Genomic DNA, 21,487 nt, shown 5'->3' with positions numbered 1-21,487 from the left:
CCCTGAAGCACGTAGCTATACAGCGGAGGCAGAAGCCTTGTCAAAACTTTTGCTATGAAGCGGGAGGGAAACAGGATGCATAGGAATCAATAGTTTCTGCTACTACATCTTTTTGATTTAATGTTTGTAAATTTCCCCATGACCTTAAATATTTGTTAATTGTTCATATTTAGTTAAAACACGATTTTAACTAAAAATGTAATTGCAGGAGAGCATCATAGTTGATTTAACAAGTTCCTTGTTGAATGAGGACAATTCACTCCTTCACTGTTGTAAATCACTCAGTGTTTTGTCCTAAAACTCTATTGTATTAATATTTAAAAACCTATTACCTTGAAAAATGCTTCCTCTTATTAAATATTACCATTGCCAATTAGATGCCCTTAAAGGTTCAAGAAATGCTGTATTTATATTATATATTTATAGACTTTCGTAACCTCTTCTTCTAGCTACTGTGTTGTCTCACTTCCCCCCACTAACTGGAAGAGCTCTTGGCCAACTCATTTCAACAAATGTTTACTGATAACAGTGTCAATGCCCATAAAATGAATAAGATCCAGTCTCTGCCTTTTTGAGCTTATACTTTATTTTAGTTTAGTTTTATAGCCACAACTATGGCATATGGAAGTTCCCAGGCTAGAGGTCAAATCAAAGCTGGAGCTGTAGGCCTATGCCACAGCCACGGTAACACCAGACCTGAGCTGCATCTGTGAGATCCTTAACCCACTGAGTAGGGCCAGGGATTGAACCCTCATCCTCATGGAGACTACATCAGGTCCTTAACACACTGACCACAACAGAAACTCCACGGGCTTATAATTTAGTAGAGTTTTTCCTGAGTTAACTCTCAGCAGGTAGCAGACTTTACATGATCTAAACCGTCTGATCCATATATTTGTTTAATATTTACTGAGCCTCTATTATGTGCCAGGCCTTGTCCTAGGATCCAGGGGTGCAATACCCTTGTGGAACTTCCTAGCATCCCCAGGCACTGAGAAAGCAGTCCAAGCAGACCTTTCAAAGTCCTTTCCCCGACCTATTGTTCTCAGGCCCTTTGCCACAGAGAAAGGAAACATCTGGCCTCCCTGCCATTTTCTGAATATTTTTGAGGGAAGAGATTCATGCATGGTTTCTCGCTTTTGGCCTTGTCACTAATGCAATAAATAATGTAGCTTTCTTTAACAAAGGGTTCACCCAGAAACTTTAATTTGACAAATTTTATTTCCTGATGCATTCGTAGCTCACAAACAAGGCAGGAAGTGCTGCTCACAGTGAACTTGGCCGGCTGTGCCTGTGAGTGGCATGGGAGCACTCACATCCTGCTGACCCAGCGAGCCGACCGCGTTCTCCCCGGGGACCCTGGACATAGCCCCGCGGGAGAGGCCGCAGAGTGTGGGCTCTGCCTTGAGACTTCCGTTCGGTTTGGAATTTTTCAAGACAAACTTTCGTGCTTACAAAATTCATGCTTAAACACAAACAGTTCTGCCGTTGCCCGGGTGTACCTGGTTTGAAAAAAGAGATAGAAACCTTTCCTTTTTACCAAAATGACACCATAAGACTCTTTCTCAAGAGTCTTTTCATGGTCCAGCTAAACCTATGTCATGGTCCAGCTAAACCTATGTGGTTAATAAATTCCTTTTTTTTTTTGTTTCAAAAAGATTTGGGGAGAAAATGATCTCGATTCATAGAATTTTAGCGTTAGAAGGACCTTGGAAATGATCTTGTCCAATGATGGGCAAAGCCTGGCTGCCCATCCAAACAACATGGGGAGTTTTTAAGAACAGAGTTTCCCAGGCCCCATCCAGACCAAAAGAATCAGATTCTCAAGGCATCGAGTTTCAGGACCAGAAACATTGGTCCAAAACTTCTCATTTCACAGATGAGGAAATTATGGGCCAAAGATCTGGGGAGTCAGACACTCGTATTACATCACTGGGGACAATACACTTTATTTACTCGAACATCAACTTCTTTCTTTAGTTTATTACCCCAGAAAGTTCAGTGAAGCCGGAAGAGAGGCACCGCTGAATCTTGAGTCCTTGTAAGGAGATGGAGAGAGATCTGTAAATGAACAGCCGGCAGAAAAGGCAGGAGAGCCGGAAAGGGCCGCAGAGTCGCCGAGGAAGGCCTCAGGGGGAGGGCTGAGGGTGATCTGAGTGGCAGCAACGTGGTCCTGCTCCTACCGCCAGGCCTGCCCCCGCCCCGCCGCGCCCCGTCTTTCCTGCACAGACTGCAGAGCTGGGAGTGGCCGAAGGGATGCAGTGAGCAGAGCGCAGGCAGGGCGGATGCGGCAGCAGGATCTGACGAACCGGCCTTAATCCCTAAGAGCCTGACTCAGGGCGATGTAAGGGTGACTCAGGGACTGGAGGCTGGGCACACGCAGCATGCAGCTTGCAGCAGCCGGCACTCCCACCCCGCAGGCAGGAAAGACTTGGAGGGTCAGGGTGGCATACGCCTACCGCTGAAGCCCAAGTCTGTAGCCCCGGGCTGCTCTTTTCTGCTTAATGCAGAGAAATACAGAAGGTGGCATGATAAACAGGTTTCTTGTAGAAAAACAGCAAAGGCTGGTTTTTCTTTTTAACAATACATATCTGAAACAGCAGACATATATGATTGAAAGGAAGATAACTTGCCAGTAAGATACATTTATTCTACAGGTATTAATTGATTAATTAATTACCTACTATGCACTAGGCAGTGTTGCAGAAGATGTTTTTTGGAGCTTACATTCTTAGACCCAAAATCATAAATATCTTGGTCATTAAAAAACAAGTGCATGAATAATGGTTTTCCTTTTCTTGAAGTAAGAGCTTCCTGATATTTTTTGAGGTCTACTTAATTCAGTATTTAAAAGAGGAGCAATGTAATCAAATAAGAAAGCCTGAAATAAAGATCGTAGCATCCTAGCAAACAGGAAGGCTGTGTTAGGTTAGTTTTGCCCTGGCATAGCATGTTGGGATGCCATAAAGCCACACATGATTAAGAAAAGCAGAATTTGGAGTTCCCTTCCTGGCTCAGCAGTTAAAGAACCCGACTAGGATCTACGAGGACATGGGTTCGATCCCTGGCCTCTCTCAGTGGGTTAAGGATTTGGTATTTCTGTGAACTGTGGTGTAGGTTGCAGACACGGCTCAGATCCCACATTGCTGTGGCTGTGGTGTAAGCCAGAGGCTGTAGTTCTGATGCCGTCTCTTGCCTGAGAACTTTGATATGCTGCAGGTGCGGCCCTAGGAAGGAAGGAAGGAAGGAAGGAAAGAAAAGCAAGACCAAGAAATAAAGAAAATAAGAAAAGCAGAATTTGACCAAGAGTCAAAACCAGCAAGCTATAATACTCCCCATTGTTTTTTCATTCTCGTGTTAGCCTGAAAAATACTGACATATAATTTTAACAATATTACTGATAGCTACAATTTATTGAACGCTATGTACCAAGCTGTGCACTTAAGAAATTTGAATCCTTACCATTATTTACCGTATGCTTTTGAGACAGGTCATACCTCCATTTAACAGACGTGATCATTGAAACACAGAGAGGTTAAGAAACATGTCTAAGATTGCACAGCTCTTGAACTAAATTCAAACCCAGTTAGTCTGATCTCCAAGTCCCCATTATTCACAAACAAGCTCCAGCACCTTCCCAGACATCCTTGTGACTCTGTCATGTATCATGGGTGGGAACAGTCGAGGATAGCGGTTAATGCCAAGGCTTTGGTGTCCAGCATGTCGTCTTTGGATCCTGGCTCTGCTGCTGCCTAGCCAAACAGTGCCTGCCTCACTGAGTTGTCCTGGGGTCACGGGGCAATTCGTGTTAAGCGCGTAAAACAACTCTCGTCTCTTAGTTAATGTTGCCCATGATAACCATGGCCCAAAGATGATGGTGCTGGCGACTACACAGGAGCCAGAGGCCTGCCCGTGGAGTGAGAGCTTCTTTTCTTATTTCAGCCCTTCTCATTCTGAAGTCTGCATTCCTCAGTCTCCTGAAAATAATGACTAGTCGGCATCCGATGGCTGGTTCGTTTCTTTCCTAACTCATCATCCTTATCAAATTGGGAAGCCGTAGAACGTCATTCAGAAGAACAAGGGCTTTGAAGCCAGGAGAGAGGATAAACTTTGATGCTGACACTTACCTGAGGTGCAGCTTTGGACTAATCATTTAATGTCTCAGCCCATATTTCTCAAGCTGTTTAAGGGAAGGATCCTTTTTTTTCCTTGCTTTCTCTCTCTTTCCCAATCCCTCCCTCTTTCCATCTCCCCTTCCTTCCTTCTTTCCATCCTTCCTTTCTTCTGTATTTCAAATCTATTGTGGACTGATACTGTTGCAAAGTACGATAGAACTATCTTAGCAATGTCTAATTGCTACAAACACCGGTAGGCGATCTCAGCTTCTGCTCTAACCTCACTGAGGACATTAACAGTTTATGGATCTGAGTCATATTGCTCTAAGCTTTTATTTCACAATCTATAAAATTGGAGCCACACTCCTTATGTTGTGTGATTGTTATGAAAAACCCAGTGAAATAATGTAGATAAAATGCTTGGCTAGTATGTCATGAGCACTGAAGAACTGGGAGCCCCTTAGGAAGGCCTGCTCCAGGCCTGTGCCAGGAACAAGGATGGAGAGACACAAGAAAGAGCTGTAAAAAGTAGGCATCTCAAGCATTCCCAGCTGAGTCCCATGTGCGTCCATTTTCTCCCTATCTCTTTGGGCAGCTGAGTTGTTCCTTGGGAAATATACCCCACAGCTCCAGTTTTTTCGGTGATGTTTTCAAAGGGGTAAGTGACCGGCCTGGGCTAATTCCTGAGTCACGCCAAAGGCCTGTGTGCTCTGAATACAGCCTGTGGTTCCACTTGCTCAGTCTCGGGATAACCCTAGTACGTGGCTAAAGAGAAGTAGTACCAGCATCACCAGGCCTGCCTAAAAGTGAGTGCAGTATGATTAGGATTTCTCTTGTGGCTTGAAAGTGAAATAGCTCTGTTAATAACCCAGTTAAATAAAGGAGACAACACTCTTAAGTAACATTTAATAACTGTGTAATCAGGAGTTTCTATTGCGGCTCAGCGGTAACGAACCCCGACTAGTACGCAGGCTCGATCCCTGGCCTCACTCAGTGGCATTGCCGTGAGCTGTGGTGTGGCTCGAAGACGAGGTTCAGATCCCCTGTGGCTGTGGCTGTGGTGCAGGCTGGCATCTGCAGCTCTGATTCGACCCCTAGCCTGGGAACTTCCAAATGCTGCTGGTTTGGCCCTAAAAATAAAATAATATAAAATAACATAAAATAAAATAAAAAACTGTGTAATCACTCCATTGGTGATATCATCTGTTTGGCTTTAGGGAGTTCCCTGGTGGCTCAGCTGGCTAAGGATCCAGTGTGGCCTCTGCTGTGGCATGGGTTTGATCCCTGGTCTGGGAACTTCCACATTCTGTGGATGGAGCCAAAAAAAAAAAAAGGAATATTTGGCTTTGGAAGTAGGGTGAGGGAGGAGCTGGAACTGGGAATTCGATCCCATCAGGACAATTCATATACTAGACAGTGACGGGGTGACCAGGAAGCGAAGCTGAGTCACAGAGACAGCCATCAGAAACCTCCAGGCAAAATTCGAAGGCTTGGTGTGTATCTAAGTGATTACATCGTGATACTGACAAGAGACAGGCTGGGATCTCCTTGCTCATGGTGTTTGACTAAACCGGGCATGGCTGCCACCAAAGCAGTAGCAAACATAAATAGGATGGTGAGAAACAGCGCTGAGATTTGTTTGATGACTCTAGCCCTGAGTAATATCCTCAAACTCATGAAGTGGCCTTGTGAAAACAGCATGTGAGGCATGCCTAAAACCTCAGAGTGAAAGCAAGCACTTGGAATCCAGATTTTTATCAAATTTAAGTTTCCATCAAACTGTATCCAATAATAAACATTAAATGTTATCTAATAAGATAGTGTTTATTATGTGAATAAATATTTAAAACACTTTGCATAGACTATTTGCATCAGATAAGAAGTCTCAATGTAAATGTCATCTTATCTTTCACTGTGACAGGGAAAGCTACACTACTGAAAAGCCTCTGAAAGATAATACCTCTCTGGAATAAGACACACCTAAGATAACTTCCACGTGAAGCCTCAAACGGAAATAAGCTGGTGGGGAAAGGAAACGTCAAATAAAAAGCCAAAGTTGGTCAATTCAGGGAGGACAAAAAAAATCAATACATTGAAGGCTGGATGGTCCAAAAACACTGAAAATACCGTTTCACTGATGACTGTCCACTAGCTGAGTTACGTTGTCCAAAGATCTCAAAGTCAGTTTTATTTGACTAAAATGAAGTCAGCTTCAGTAGGGAAAAGTCATGGTCTAGGCCTGGAAAGAAGAAATGTTTTAGCCTCTAAAACAATTGCCTCGGGGAAAAAGGAACATTAATAGGACAACATGTAAAGCCGCACAAGCAAAGGATAATAAAGCACAGGCAGGCGGTGAGGCGAAGTGGTTAAAATTATGAGGGTTGAAATCTTTCCATAAAATAGCATTGGCCTTTGCAAATTTAATGAGACGATACGTAAAAAGTGATTAGCAAATTCCTAACGACTACTCTGGGTTAGAGATATGAGAGCTATTTGTTGTTGTTTTCTGTTGTATAGTTAATTTACACTGTTGTGTTAGTTTCAGGTGTTTTTGAAGTATAGTTAATTTATACTGTTGTGTTAGTTTCGGGTGCACAGCCAAGGGATTCAGTTATGCCATAGACACACTTTTTTCAGATTCTCTTCCATTATACAAGATATTGAATCTAGTTCCCTGTGCTATAGGTAGGTCCTTGTTTATTTTATACATAATAAGGTGTATACATTAATCCCAAACTCCTAATTTATCTCCCCACCATCCCCTTTGGTAATGATAAGTTTGTTTTCTGTATCTGCGAAGAGAGCTGTTGATCAAAGCAACAGTAATAATAAAGTAAGAGCCCTGACGATAGACCAGTACACTCACCGCATAATCTGACGGTCCACCAAAATATGAACCTTTTCCAAAACCTAATAATAACAAAGTATCACTTATTTCTTTATCTGTATAGCTCTTTCAAAGGGAAAATCTTATTGTAAAAGGGAAAGTGGAGATAAATTTGGCGAATTTACAAATTTGATCTTATTTCATTTGTAAACTGGAGTGCAATAAATAAGGGTTAATTTCAAGTGAGATAATAGCATCCTTTAGGGCTTTGGATATTTATTTAGTGAGGCACCCAGTCGTTTTGGTGATACTGTATTACTATTTAACTTTTCAAAAATATATTGGCCTAGCTTTTTCAACAGGCTTGAAGCTTTAGGGGGGAAAAATGGAGAGGAGTTATTGCTCTAGACTAGAACAGACTTACGGGACATAGTAAAGGATATGTGGGGAATCTGATCTAAACAAACCAATTGTAAAAATATATGTTTTTTGAGATAACCCGGGAAATTTAATGTGGTTTGTGTATGAGGTAATATGAAGCAGAAAAAAAAAAAAATGTTACTTTTATTGAGTGTAATACTGGCATTGAGACTGCAAAGAAAATGCCCATATTTTCAAAAATTTGCACTGAGAACATATATGAAATTGGTTCTCAATGGCTGCATTTTGCTTTGAAATACCTCCCAAAAGGGAAAACCACAGATGGGGGAAGCAGAGGCAGCGGAAGCCTGGTAACTGTTAATTCTGGTGATGAGAGGGTGAAAGTTCACTATGCTCTTTCTTTTCTCTAGCTTCAATATGCTTCAAATTTTAAATGATGAACTCAAGGAATGAAAAGCACTTTAAAAAAAGAAAAGAAAAGCGCTTAAACATCAGATGATTAATGTTCTCTCACTATTTTTATTTTTAAAATTTTATTATTTCTTGATTTTATTTTACTTTTTATTGAAATATATGTTTATTAGTTTCAGGCATACAGCAGTGATACATATAATATCAAATATATATATTATCCTTTTCAGGTTTATTTCCCTTATAGGTTATTACAAGATATTGACTTGTGGCACAGTTCCCCTGTGCACAGCAGAAAGTCCCCCTTGTGGCACAGCAAAAAGAAATCCGACTAGTATCCATGAGGATGTGGGTTCGATCCCTGGTCTCGCTCAGTGGGTTAAGGATCCAGTGTTGCCATGAGCTGTGGTGTAGGTTGCAGATGCAGCTGGCCAGCAGCTGCAGCTCTGATTCGACCCCTAGCTTGGGAACTTCCATATGCCTTGGGTGTGGCCCTAAAAAGCAAAATAATAATAATAATAACAAAATATTGAGTGTAGTTCTCTGTGCCGTACAGGAGGTCCTGTTGGTTATCTGTTATATACCTAGTGATGTGTATATGTTAATCCCAAACTCCTAATTTACCCCTACCCCCTTTACCCCTTTGGTTTGTTTTCTATATCTGTCTCTCACTATTTTTAGAAGTTGTTCTTGGAAATAAACTCAATTTCTTCATAATTACTTCTATTTTTTCCAAGATAGATTGTAACATTACCGTTACACCAGGAAGAAAACAACGAAATAGCATGGAATTTACAGTACTTAGAGTATCAGAACCTCTATACTTGGAAAAATATCTACTTTACAGAAGCTCTGATATAATCGGGAACTTTGGATAATCACTAAGCAAGTTATGTACTCTGAGAAGCCTTCGCAAGACTTTAAAGGTCTTTATTCCGTAATGACATGGATGACTAGTAAAGTGTATTTTTCTTTCAAGTAGAATCTGCAGGCTATCTGATCCATTCTATTGCATTAAATTAAATTTGTTTTATGCATCCATGTATTTAAAAATCCAAAAGAAGAAATTAAAAGCTGGGATCCTAAAGGACATTTCTGGCTTTAAAACTGGAGGACAGTGTTCTCCAGGGCTGGGGAACAAACCCCTCAATACTTCTAATTAATTCCAAAGTCCTCTCCTAGAAAGAAATCAGCAACACCACCATGGAGATATGCCAGATTCTGCCTTGCTGTTTGCATAGGGATGTGTGTGCTTCGTACTTGCGTCTAACCTGAAAATAACTCAGCCCTCTCTTCTGCCCCTGGGCAATGAAATGATGAGGCCTTGGGGTAGTTCCAAAGTCGTAACCACAGACCTCAAGTCTGAGCTGTTCTTTGAAAGCTCCCATACCCCTCCTCGGTCCTTTCACGCAGAGGTGTCACCTCTAACCTTCTAGCTGTTTCACTCTGAGCCATCCTGTGTCTTTTCTGCCTGGGTTTGGCCTGTCCCTTTCATTTCTTCTCTCACGAGTGGCTCACCTACCCTTTGCTCCCCACCTCCAGCCTCACTTTTAGGACAGTATTTCTGCTCCTGATATTTGACTTTCAAATCTTCCAAGTTCCACGAACTGGGAAAGAGAAGAGCTGTCAGGATGTATTTCTCATCTGTGAAAGAAAGCTAGAATGACACTGAACACTGCACTTGCCAGGCGAACCGACAATAAGATCCAGAAGAGGTACTTAACAATTTTATAATTAACTAGAATTGCTAAACACTACTCACGGTAAACAGTTTTATCATGAAATTTAGAGTTGAAAGATGTTTTAATTTTATGCTGGCCATGTCGCCCGCTCAAAACCACTTTGCAAATCTCGGTGTAGCTAGAGGTAATACTGTCTTGTGTTACAAAGGACATTAAGATTACAGGAAAAAGAGGAAGGAGAGTTTATGGTCAATGAGTTACAGGAAGTTCAAAATTTCAAAATATAAGTATGGATATCAACCCAACACTGGAAGTATCCAAATGTGATCAAAATGGAATCACACAAAAGCTCTTTCCTTCCCACCTATGTTTGCATAACATCCTGATTGACCAGCTGCAAGCCTCATAACATGCTTGAGATGGAAGCTCTAATTTACATCACAGGCTGTCTCAGATTAGTCATCCTGCTGTAAAAGCGGTGGCCTCAAGTACATGTCATCTTTCATGACAATGATATCATGAAGTATTTCTTGGAATTTGGGAGGAGAGGGGAAGCTGCTTTCTGCTTTGCCAGCCTAGGGCTCGCCCCAGCTTTTCCCCTGAAGAGCCCCAGGGAAAAAGCATCCATAGCTCCGAAGATCTACAAGTCAAAGGAGGGATAAGGAACCACCTAGCATGCTCCTCAGGCTTCAGGCATGAAGGACCTCAGCTATTTAGTGGCAAATAAGAATATAGCCTGGGATGTTTATTCCTCCAACCTTGGGGACTCATTCCTATCCATCGAGTCTCTGTCTTATTTAACCAGAACCCGAAGGCTGAGTATATACTGAGTTCCTCCACTGACCTCCTCCCGGACAGGACGGCAGTGCACTTGGCATTCGTACTGTGTGTGCCTGAGATGGTCTGGATATTCTAGCTGAGCCGGAGCATTTCATTGTCATCAAGTGTGAGGTGTTTCCTGTGCCGAGGCACACAACCCGCCCAGCCATTCAACCCTCCATGACGTTTCTCTCTCACTTGAGGGATTTACCCTCACAGGAGCGTTCACTTTTACTGCTTCCCCACAAAACTGTCTCCCACCACACACACACACACACACACACACACACACACACACACACAGGCACGCATGCACGCACACACAGCAGTTTTACGTGCAGGTATTTAATCAAGTGCAAACTTCCATTTTCTGCCTCAGAGCTATCACTTTTGAAATCTCTTCCTTCTCATAGCCTTCAAAAGTTGACCTGTTTTTCCAGAGAGGTGGGAGATTCTTCACACAAAACTAAGGTTTTGGTTGCCTTTTTTTTTTTTGCCTTTTATTCAAATCACCCTGTTCAGTGACAAAGACAGAACTTTCAGGCTGTGGTGGGCTGTGGCCGCTGACTCAGTCCTGAACGCAGGCCTGCAGGAATCCCAGTCACACCTCAGCAGAGGTGCTGGGGACTCTAGTTTCTATTCTAGATGCTACAACTAGTGAAAACTGTGAAGGTAAAACTACAAACATCCACCAGCACCTTCTGATAGTCCTGGGGTCGGATTCCCTCCTGGTAGGCTGGCCCTAACCCGCAAAGACTGCCATCAGGCCCAGTTTAATGGCGTCCCCCTTCTTTGTGTCTCCTCTGACTTCTCAATTATATTCACGTCTCATCTCTTTGAGCCCTGCTCCTCCCAGGCCAGTTTTGGTCAGTAGGGTGTGGGTCCCCAGGGGCACCGGGGCACGGTTTCTATTTGTCAGTGTGCCATAGAGAACATGGTCGATTGGCTCTATTTTACATAAGAGCCTGGTGGCACTTGAAGGTGACGATTATAGTAACCTGCCTTTACTTCTCCTGGTTCAACAATCCCCCCTGCTCTGGTTTTTTCCCTTCGTGCTTAGCTGCTTATCCTTTTATCTTCCCTGTGGCTCCACTCTGAACCTTTCTCATGGCTCCGAGGCAATCAGTGCTATACATTCTTAGAAGGATCTAAGCAGCTCCTTAAGAAAATTACAGGACAAAGACAACAAGGAGCTCTTGAGTGTTGGGGGTCCAGAGCAATCCTCCAGGGGGGTCACCCCCGAGGCCGACCAGGCCCGTGAGGCGGGCTCTCAGGGGCTCACGGGTGTGCACTTCTAAGATGTTTTAAAGGAAGGGCATTGAAATAGGTCCCGGCACGACCGTTTTCATTCCAGATAGTGTTTCCTTTAATTTTCACATTATATATATTGTCTCCTCTGCTTTCTTGTCCGTAAGAACCTCAAGAAGATGGTCACGACTATCTCCATTTAACAGGTGACAAAGCCAAGGCTCAGGGAGGGGGAATTAAAAATCAGAATGAGGAGTCCCCGTCGTGGCTCAGTGGTTACCGAACCCGACTAGTAACCATAAAGTTGCGGGTTCGATCCCTGGCCTCACGCAGTGGGTTACGGATCCGGCGTTGCGTGAGCTGTGGTGTAGGTCACAGATGCAGGTCAGATCCCATGTTGCCGTGGCTGTGGTGTAGGCCAGCAGCCGTAGTTCTGATGGGACCTGGGAACCTCCATATGTTGCAAGTGCAGCCCTAAAAAGACAAAAAGACAAATAAAGTAAAATAAAAAATAAAAATCAGAATGAGATTCCAGGTTTGTCTGACACTGAAGTGTGAGTTTTTGTACTGACACATGCTGTGTTGCTAAACATAATAGGCAAGGAAAGACTTTTCTGCCCCAGAAACAACCCACCAGAGTGCTCTGCGGTCCTCCTCAAATTCTCAACATGATACATTCATCCAGCAACCAACATCTTCTATTTTACCTCTCCTTCCCCAGCTGAATACTGCTTGGAAGGGTGGGAGAGGGAAGTGGAAATATAAGAAAAGGCAGAGAGAATGCTGATATGATATCCAAGAAGTTATATTAAGATTATGAATCCTTATCGAAGGTAAGATGATTGTTGAAAATAGATTTTGAGATGCGTGAATAGGATGTCTCAGAGACTAGATTCAAATGAATGACAACTTGTCTATGCATTCACAGACCTAGAGAACAGACTCCTGGTTGCCAAGGGAGAGGAGGAAGGGAGTGGGATGGACTGGGAGTTTGGGTTGGTAGATGCAAACTATAACATTTAGAATGAATAAGCAATGAGGTCCTACTTATAGCACAGAGAACCATATCCAGTCTCTTGGGAGAGACCATGCTGGAAAATAAGAAAGGGAATGTATATACACACACATGCACACATATATACATATGACTGGGTCACTGCTGTATAGCAGAAATTGGTACAACATTGTAAATCAACTATATTTAAAAATTTTTTAATAAAAAATAAAGAAATAACTTGCCTATGCAGTTTAAAACTTAGGAATCTTCTTGACTAGTAGAGGGTGGTTTGGCTGCACTTTCTGTTCGAGGGGCGTCTGTTGGCCTATGCCTTTTTCAGACTGACATTTGTCAGTGGCTCTTCACTGCCACTGCTCAGCCATCTGTCAAGTCTGTAGACAAATGGTTTCCTTCTTGAGTTTATGTAAATTATCTTATGTTAATGTTGTCATTTATACTTTTTGGGGTTTTCATTATAATTTTTCCCTGACTTACTTTCCAATACACCAATCTGCTTTTGATACTAATTCTGTTTTCCATAATATCAGCAATCCACACAGATTACCAATAAATGAGTCTCCTCTGTACTGCCTGGGACTGACTGACTATATCTCTGACTGACTCAGAATCTCTCCTTAAAGAAAGAAATTCAACTTTTTTTGTTTTTGTTTTTATGGCTACACCCATGTCATATGGACATTCCCAGGCCAGGGATTGAATCCGAGCAACAGCTGTGGCAACACTGGATCCCTTAACCCATTGCACAGGGCTGGGTATCAAACCTCACCTCTGTAGCAACCTGAGCCACTATAGTCAGATTCTTAATCTACTGTGCCACAACAGGGACTCCAAATTCAACACTTTATTTTTATTTATTTTTTCTTTTTAGGGCCACACCTGCAGCATGTAGAAGTTTCCAGGCCAGGGGTCAAATCAGAGCTGCAGCTGCTGGCCTATGCCATAGCCATAGCAATGCCAGATCTGAGCTGTATGTGCATCCTATCCTGCAGCTCTCTGCAACACCAGATCCTTAACCCACTAAGTGAGGCCAAGGATCAAACCCGCATCCTCTTGGATGTCAGGTTCCTAACCCACTGAGTCACAATAGGAACTCCCCAAATTTAGCATTTCAGAAGACAATTATAGAGTAAGTTGTGACCACAACTCATAGTCTATATACTACACAGTATCTTCTCTTTTTTTCAAGAAAGGATATAATTATAATCACCAAATGTTTTTAATGTCCATAAGAGTACAATTGGTGCTGCACTAGATCTGCTTCATCCTAAAAGCCAAGGTATCTAGAAGATTGTCTTTTCCTAGAAACATCCAAGTTTACTCTCCTGAAAAGGGGGATTTATTTTGAGTTAGGTACTTATTTTCAAAAATAGCTTCCAATTTTTTTACAGTTATTAAATGTTTATGTTTTGGGGGAAAAGATGAAGAGACCAATTTATATTTTTGTAAATGTGTACTTTTTTTTTTTTTGTCTTTTTGCCATTTCTTGGGCTGCTCCCGTAGCATATGGAGGTTCCCTGGCTAGGGGTCGAATCAGAGCTGTAGCCACTGGCCTACTCCAGAGCCACAGCAACATGGGATCCGAGCCGTGTCTGCAACCTACACCACAGCTCACGGCAACGCTGGATCCTTAACCCACTGAGCAAGGCCAGGGATGGAACCCACAACCTCATGGTTCCTAGTCGGATTCATTAACCACTGAGCCACGACAGGAACTCCTGTAAATGTGTAATTTTAACAAGTTTAAAGTATGAAAATTGCCTTCCTTATTTTCATTTTTATTTACTCCGATTATAGATTAGATTATAATTAAAACTCTTTCTTGTTTCCATCAATTTGAAGAAAAACAATAGAAAAGATTAAGTGCAGTGGGTAAATATCTACCCACAGTACAAAGAGTCAGAAAGAAACCCAGGAATATGAAGGACACTTTATTTGTTGAAATGTTGAAACTATAGAGTATGTTTTAATTTCTATGTTTCTTATTATGCAGCAATTATAATACATAATCATTTTAACCCTATAATGTGAAAATGTATAAACACACACAAAAGCAGAGACTAATACTATGAACCTTGATATATCCTTCTCATCTCATTTCAAAATTTTTACTTATAAAAACCAGGCCAGTGGTCCTGTAGAGCATGTCACATTCTGGGCTTTTTAAAAAATGTTTTCTTGTGATGTCATTTAAATTGTTCTATTATCCCTGTATTTCTTGCTAACATAAAGTAAGATCTAAACACCTGATTAGATTCTGCTTCACTTTTTCTGCATAATTATTCTATAGGTGGTGCTTTATACTTCACAATGCATCACGTCAAGAAGCATATGTCTAGTTGACAGACTTTCGGTGATGCTAAGATGAACTATGAGTTCAACTGGGAGAAGTCCAATCCTTTTCTCGGGCAGCCAGCCCCCCACAAAACTTTACTTAATAGCTTTTAGGAGAATCAATTATTTGAATAGAGATTGCCAAATAGTAATTATTTTTACTTTTATTATTGCTTCTATAGTTATTAGCTGTCATTCTTCTGTAAAGAAGAGCTTTGTTTAATCAAATACATCAGTTTAGATACTTTGGCGATCAATTCATACAGTAAAAATAGGATAAATTCTTAATTCTTTTGTTCTAATTGCCAGTTTCCAGAGTTAGAAGTTAGTTCTCTGGCCACCTCCAATCATGACCAAAGACGGTTTTCTTTTCTTGTTGTTTTAAAATTTTTTGTTCACTTTTTGACAATTTCTGTTTTTTCTTTCTCAATAATGAACTCATTACAAACACATCAAAAAATAATAAAATATGCCTAGGAATAAATCTAAGGAGGCAAAAGATCTGTACTCAGACAACTGTAAAACACTGATTAAAGAAATTGAAGACAAAACAAACAGATGAAAAGATATACCATGCTCATGGGTTGGAATAATTAATACTGTTAACGTGGCCATACTACCCAAAGTAATCTACAGATTCAGTGTGATCTCATAGCAATTGCATTTGCCTCATAGAATGAGAAGAAATATTCTAAAATTTGTATGGAAACACAAAAGACTCTGAATAGCCAAAACAATCTTAAGAAAGAGCAAGAGTGGAGGCATCACACTCCCTGATTTAAAACTATGTTATAGAGCTAGAGTAATCAAAACTGTGTGGTACTGGCACAAAAACACACCTAGACCAATGGAACAGAACAGAGAGCCCAGAAATGAAGCCACATTTATAGGGGTACTTAATCCATGACAAATGAGGCAAGAATATACAGTAAGGAAAAGACAGCCTCTTCACTAAATGGTGCTGGGAAATCTGGACAGCTGCATGAAAGTATCAAACTGGACTGCTTTCTCATACCATGCATAACATAAATTCAAGACAGATTAAAGACTTATATTTAAGATCTGAAAGCATAAAACTTTTACAGAAAAATATAAGGAGTATGCTTTTGACATCAGTCTTAGCAATAATTTTTCTGGATATGTCTCTTCAAGCAATGAAAACAAAAGCAAAAATAACCAAATGGACTACATCAAACTAAAAACTTTTGCACAGTGAAGGAAATTATCAACAAAATGAAAAGGTGGTCTACTGAATTGGAGAAGATATTTTCAAGTGATGTATCTGATAAGGGTTAATATCCAAAATAAATAAAGAACTGATACAACTTAACATCAAAAAACCAAACCATCTGATTTAAAGATAGGTAGAGGGCCCAGACAGACATTTTTCCAAAGAAGATAAACAGATGGTCAATAGGCATATAAAGAAATGCTCAATATCACTAATTATAAGGGAAATGCAAATCAAAACCACAATGAGATATCACCTTACATCTGTCAAAAACATAACAAATAACAAATGTTGAGGAGGATGTGGAGAAAGGGAACCCTCATGCCCTGTTGGTGGGAATGTAAATTGGTGCAGCCACTATGGAAAACGGTTTGATGATTCTTCAAAAAATTAAAAGTAGAGCTACCATATGATCCAGCAATTCCACTCCTGGATATTTTACTCAAAGAAAATGAAAATACTTAAAATATTTGAATCCCTGTGTTCACTGCAGCATTGTAAATGATAGCCAAGCTGTGGAAGCAACCTAAGTGATGATCAATAGATGAATAAAGAAGATGTGATGAATATAGACTGAATATTATTCAGCCTCACAAAAAAATAAAGAATAAAATCTTGCCATTTTTGACAACACAGATGGACCTGGAGGGTATTATGCTAAGTGAAATAAGTCAGACAGAGAAAGACACATACTGTATAATTTCACTTATATGTGGAATCTAAATAAAACAAAACAAATGAACAAACATAGCAAAAGAAAAACAGAGTCATAGATAGAACAAACAGGTGGTGCCAAAGGGGAAGGAAGGTAGGCGAAAGAGATTAAGAGGTACAAACTTTCAGTTACAAAATAAATTAAAAATATAATGAACTCATGATTTTTTACATGTTCAATGTGCTTAAATCTGTTGCAGTCATTTTTTTCTCCTCAGTGCTCAGTTGTCCCATCTCTTTTCAATCTGGCTCCTATGTCCTTTTGATATGATCTGATTAACCCTTGATCGTTTCCTTGGTTTCAGGCACACATGTGTATACACACACACACACACACACACACACACACACACACACACACGCGCGCTCCTGCACGTGTGCAATCTCAATTCTCAATTTGTCTTGAATTCTTCCTATTTCAGATTTAGAATCAATCATTCTCCAAGAACCTCATAAGTGGGGAATTTCCAGTAAACCACAATTTGGACATTAAGAATGATGATTGCTTCTAGATTACTGTTGTTTCTATATCTTTTCAGTGTATGGACTAGGAAGTATGCAATTTAAAAAACTTTGTGAAACACAAAACATAAAATTTACCATCTTCGCTATTTTTACGTGTACTGTTCAGTAGTATTAAGTACATTCATATTGTTATACAACCAATCTCCAGGATACTCTTCATCTTGCAAACCTGAAACTCTATACCCATTTATTGTTGTTTACAACTCTCCAATGTCCCAGCTCCTAGCCCCTGGCAACCACATCTCTACTTTCTGTCCCTATGAATTTGACTATTCAAGCACATCATATAAGTAGAATCATTCAGTATTTGTCTTTTTTTTACTGCCTTATTTCACTCAGCATAATGTCCTCAGGCTCATCCATGTTGTACCCTGTGTCAGAATGTTCTTACTTTTTAAGACTGAATAATTTTCCCATTGTGTGTATATATCATGTTATTGTTTTTTATTAATTTGCCCATGGATGGACATTTGGATTGCTTCCATCATTTGCCTCTTGTAAATAATGCTGCTCTGAACATGGATCTACAAATACCCTTTGGAGACCTTGCTTTCAGTTCTCTTAGGTATGAATCCAGAAGTAGAATTGCTGAATCATATGGTAATTCTTTTTCCATTTTTTACAAAACTGCCATACTTTTCCGACAGCAGCCACATCATTTTACCTTCCTGTCAATGGTCACAAAGTTTCCAATTTCTCCACATCCTCAGCCAATACTTTTTATTGCCTTTTTTAATAGTAGCTATTCTAATGGGTATAAAGTGGTATCTCATTGTGCTTTTGATTTGCATTTTTCTAATGATTAGTAATGCTGAGTGTATGTACTTATTGACCATTTGTACATCTCCTTCGGAGTAATGTCTGTTCAAGTTCTTCACCCAGTTTTTATTGCATTGTTTGCTTTTTTTGTCATTGCATTGTAGAAGTTCTTTATATACTCTGAATATTACCTCTTATCAGATATATGATTTGAAAACATTTTCTCCATAGTTCTTCATAGGTTGCATTTATATTCTATTCATTGTATCCTTTGATGCACAGAAGCTTTTAATATTGATTTAGTCCAATTTGTCTTTTTTTACTTTTGTTTTTATTGTCATATCTAAAAAGTCTTTGTAAAATCCAATGGCATGAAGATTTTCTCCTATGTCTTCTTCCAAGAGCTTTATCATTTGGGGTGTTATGTTTAGGTTTTTGATCCATTTTGATCCATTTTTTTTTAATGGCCATACCTGTAGCATATGGAAATTCCCAGGCTAGGGGTCATATTGGAGCTGCAGCTTCCAGCCTGCACCACAGCCACAGCAATGTGGGATCTGTGTCACATCTATGACCTATGGTGTAGCTCTGGCAATGCTGGGTCCTTAACCCCTGAGCAAGTCCAGGGATTGAATCCACATGCTCATGGACACTATGTCAGGTTCTTAACCTGCTTAACCAAAACAGGAACTCCTTGCATTAATTTTTTATATGATATAAGGTAAGGATCCAGCATGTGGATATCCAGTTTTCCCAGTACTATTTGTTGAAGAGATTGTTTCTTTCTCCATTGAATAGTCTTGGCACCCTTGTTGGAAAATCATTTGAGCATATATGTGAAAATTTATGGGCTATTTTTTTTCCATTTGTCTATATATCCATCTTTAATGCCAGTACCACACTATTTTGGTGACTATAGTTTTGTAATAAGTTTTAAAACCAGGAAGATGTGAGACCTCCAAATTTGTTCTTTTTTTCCAAGACTGTTTTGGCTATTCAGGGTTTCTTGGATTCAACATGAATTTAGGGTAACTATTTCTACAAGAAAAAAGTCATTGGACTTTTGATAGGGAACACACTGAATCTATACGTCACTTTGGGTAATATTGACATATTGACAATATTAAGTCTGACAATTCATAAGCATGAGATGTTTCTCCATTTATTTGTGGCTTTAATTTCTTTCAGCAATGTTTTATAGTTTTCAATGTATAAGTCCTTCACTTTCATGCTTAAGTTTACTCCTAAGTATTTTATTCTTTTTGATGCTATTATAAATTGAACGGCTTTCTTAATTTCCTTTTTGAATTGTTTGCTATTAGCATAACTAATTTTTGTGTATTAATTTTATGTCCTACAACTTTGCTGAAAAGAACTATCAGTTGTGTGTATGTATGTGTGTGGTAATCTTTAGGGTTGTCTACAAATAAGATCATGTCCTCGAAAAACAGACATAATTTTACTTTGTCCATTCCAATTTGGATACCTTTTGTTTCATTTTCTTGCTTACTTGCTCCATCTAGGACTTGCAGTACTATGTTGAATAGAAATGGTGAAAATGGGCATCTTATCTTATTTGTGACCTTAGAGGAAAAAAATTTCAGGTTTTTCATTACTGAGAATGATGTTAGCTGTGGGATTTCATATATAGTCTTTATTATCTTAAGGTAGTTTCCTTTTATCCCTAGTTTGCTGAGTGTTTTTACCATGAATTAATTGGAATATTTTTAATAGCAAGCTTTAGTATGAAAGCCACACTAAGCACTTGCTTTCCGAAATGTTAATGTTACTTTGTACTATTCACATGTTATTGAAATAATCATCTTAATAGTTGCTAAATAAATAATGAATAAGAACTTATTCATTCATTCAATAACTATTTCTTTGCTCTCTGCTTGTTCCTAGCGCTTCTGGGAACTGGGCTAGACAGACAAAGTAGCTGCTTTTCTGGAATTTGTACATTAGTGGAGGAGGATAGAAATTAATCGAATAAAAAATAAATAGAAAAATTTCAGATAGCGAATGGTGCCATGCAGAGAATTAAACTATGGCAATGTGATGGAGAGGGCCTGGGAGGCTACTTTAGGTTGGGAGGTAGAAAGACCTTCTAGAGAGGTGATAGTTAAGCTGAGATCTGATTAACAAGAAGGAACTAGACATATGAATAGCATTTAAGAAGGAACTAGACATATGAATAGCATTTCAGAAGGAGGGGATGATGAGCACAAAAACTCCAAGATAAGAACACACTTGATGAAGTCATGGAAATACGACTAAAGCATAGTGGGCAAAGGGGAGATGGTTTAAGACGAAGTCAAAGACAGGTGGTGATTTTATTTTCAGTGTACAGAGGAGCAATATAATTATGTATGTAAAGTACTGTGTTAGACATACAAACATATAAGATATAGGCACTGCCCGTAAGAAAGCTAGAATCTTATAAGATCTCTAATAAAAGATAGATAATTGACCAACGTTGGAATAATGTAATTCAACAATCTTAGCCATTCCTATATGTTTGCCCACATTGATATATGACAATGACAATCTTGTGTTATCATTTCCTTTTTGAGAAAAAATATATTTATTTCAATTAACAGATAGATAAGGAGTAATGTAGACGGAGATGAAAATGCCCCCTTACTATTATTGGTAATGCTGGTATAGCAGAACATGGCTTATATATGTGCAAACAGACTGATTTATTCTTTATTCCTCCAGAATTACAGACTCACCTAACTAATCACAGTGGAGGTGCAACATGGCAGACAATGACTCTGTAAAATCACACAAGCGACTAGAGACGGTAAAATACAGTGAATAAATATCTGGAGTCTGGAGGCAGAGTGGCTGCGTTCCAGTCTCAGTTCTCTTACTTATTAGTTTTGCAACGTAACCTCTCTTGTCTCAGTTTCCAGAGACTTATAAAATATGCATAATACCCACACTGCTTCATGTAAAGAATTACACATAATGTGTCCATCTGGTTCACTATGCACACATAATATATACCAACGATCTTTCCATATCAATGCCTTCAGGTCTAAAAAACTCATTCTTTTCTAAAGCTGTTGATTATTTCATTCCATCAACATATTAGAATTTATTTAATCAGTTTTGCTTCTTCCTGAATGTCATACAGCTGGAATTGTACAGAATGTAGCCTTTTAAGACTGGTGTCTTTCACGTAATAATATGCATTTAAGTTTCCTCCACATCTTTTTTTTTTTTTTTTTTTTTTTTGTCTTTTTGCCATTTCTTGGGCCGCTCCCATGGCATATGGAGGTTCCCAGGCTAGGGGCTGAATCGGAGCTGTAGCCACCCGCCTACGCCAGAGCCACAGCAACGTGGGATCTGAGCCGCGTCTGCAACCTACACCACAGCTCACGGCAACGCCGGATCCTTAACCCACTGAGCAAGGGCAGG

General features: G+C 39.8%; 1 long non-coding RNA gene across 1 annotated transcript in view; it reads left to right on the top strand.

Annotated features, from left to right (window-relative positions):
- LOC110255702 overlaps positions 1-21,269 on the top strand; it is a 36,064-nt gene extending 14,795 nt beyond the window's left edge. The window contains exon 3 of the long non-coding RNA XR_002336396.1: positions 20,783-21,269. This is a non-coding gene — a long non-coding RNA (uncharacterized LOC110255702). The remainder of the gene's footprint in view (positions 1-20,782) is intronic.

The sequence above is a fragment of the Sus scrofa genome, chromosome 10 (genome assembly GCF_000003025.6).
Source record: "Sus scrofa isolate TJ Tabasco breed Duroc chromosome 10, Sscrofa11.1, whole genome shotgun sequence".
Lineage (NCBI taxonomy): Eukaryota > Metazoa > Chordata > Mammalia > Artiodactyla > Suidae > Sus > Sus scrofa.
This window is presented reverse-complemented; position numbering and strand designations above follow the sequence as displayed.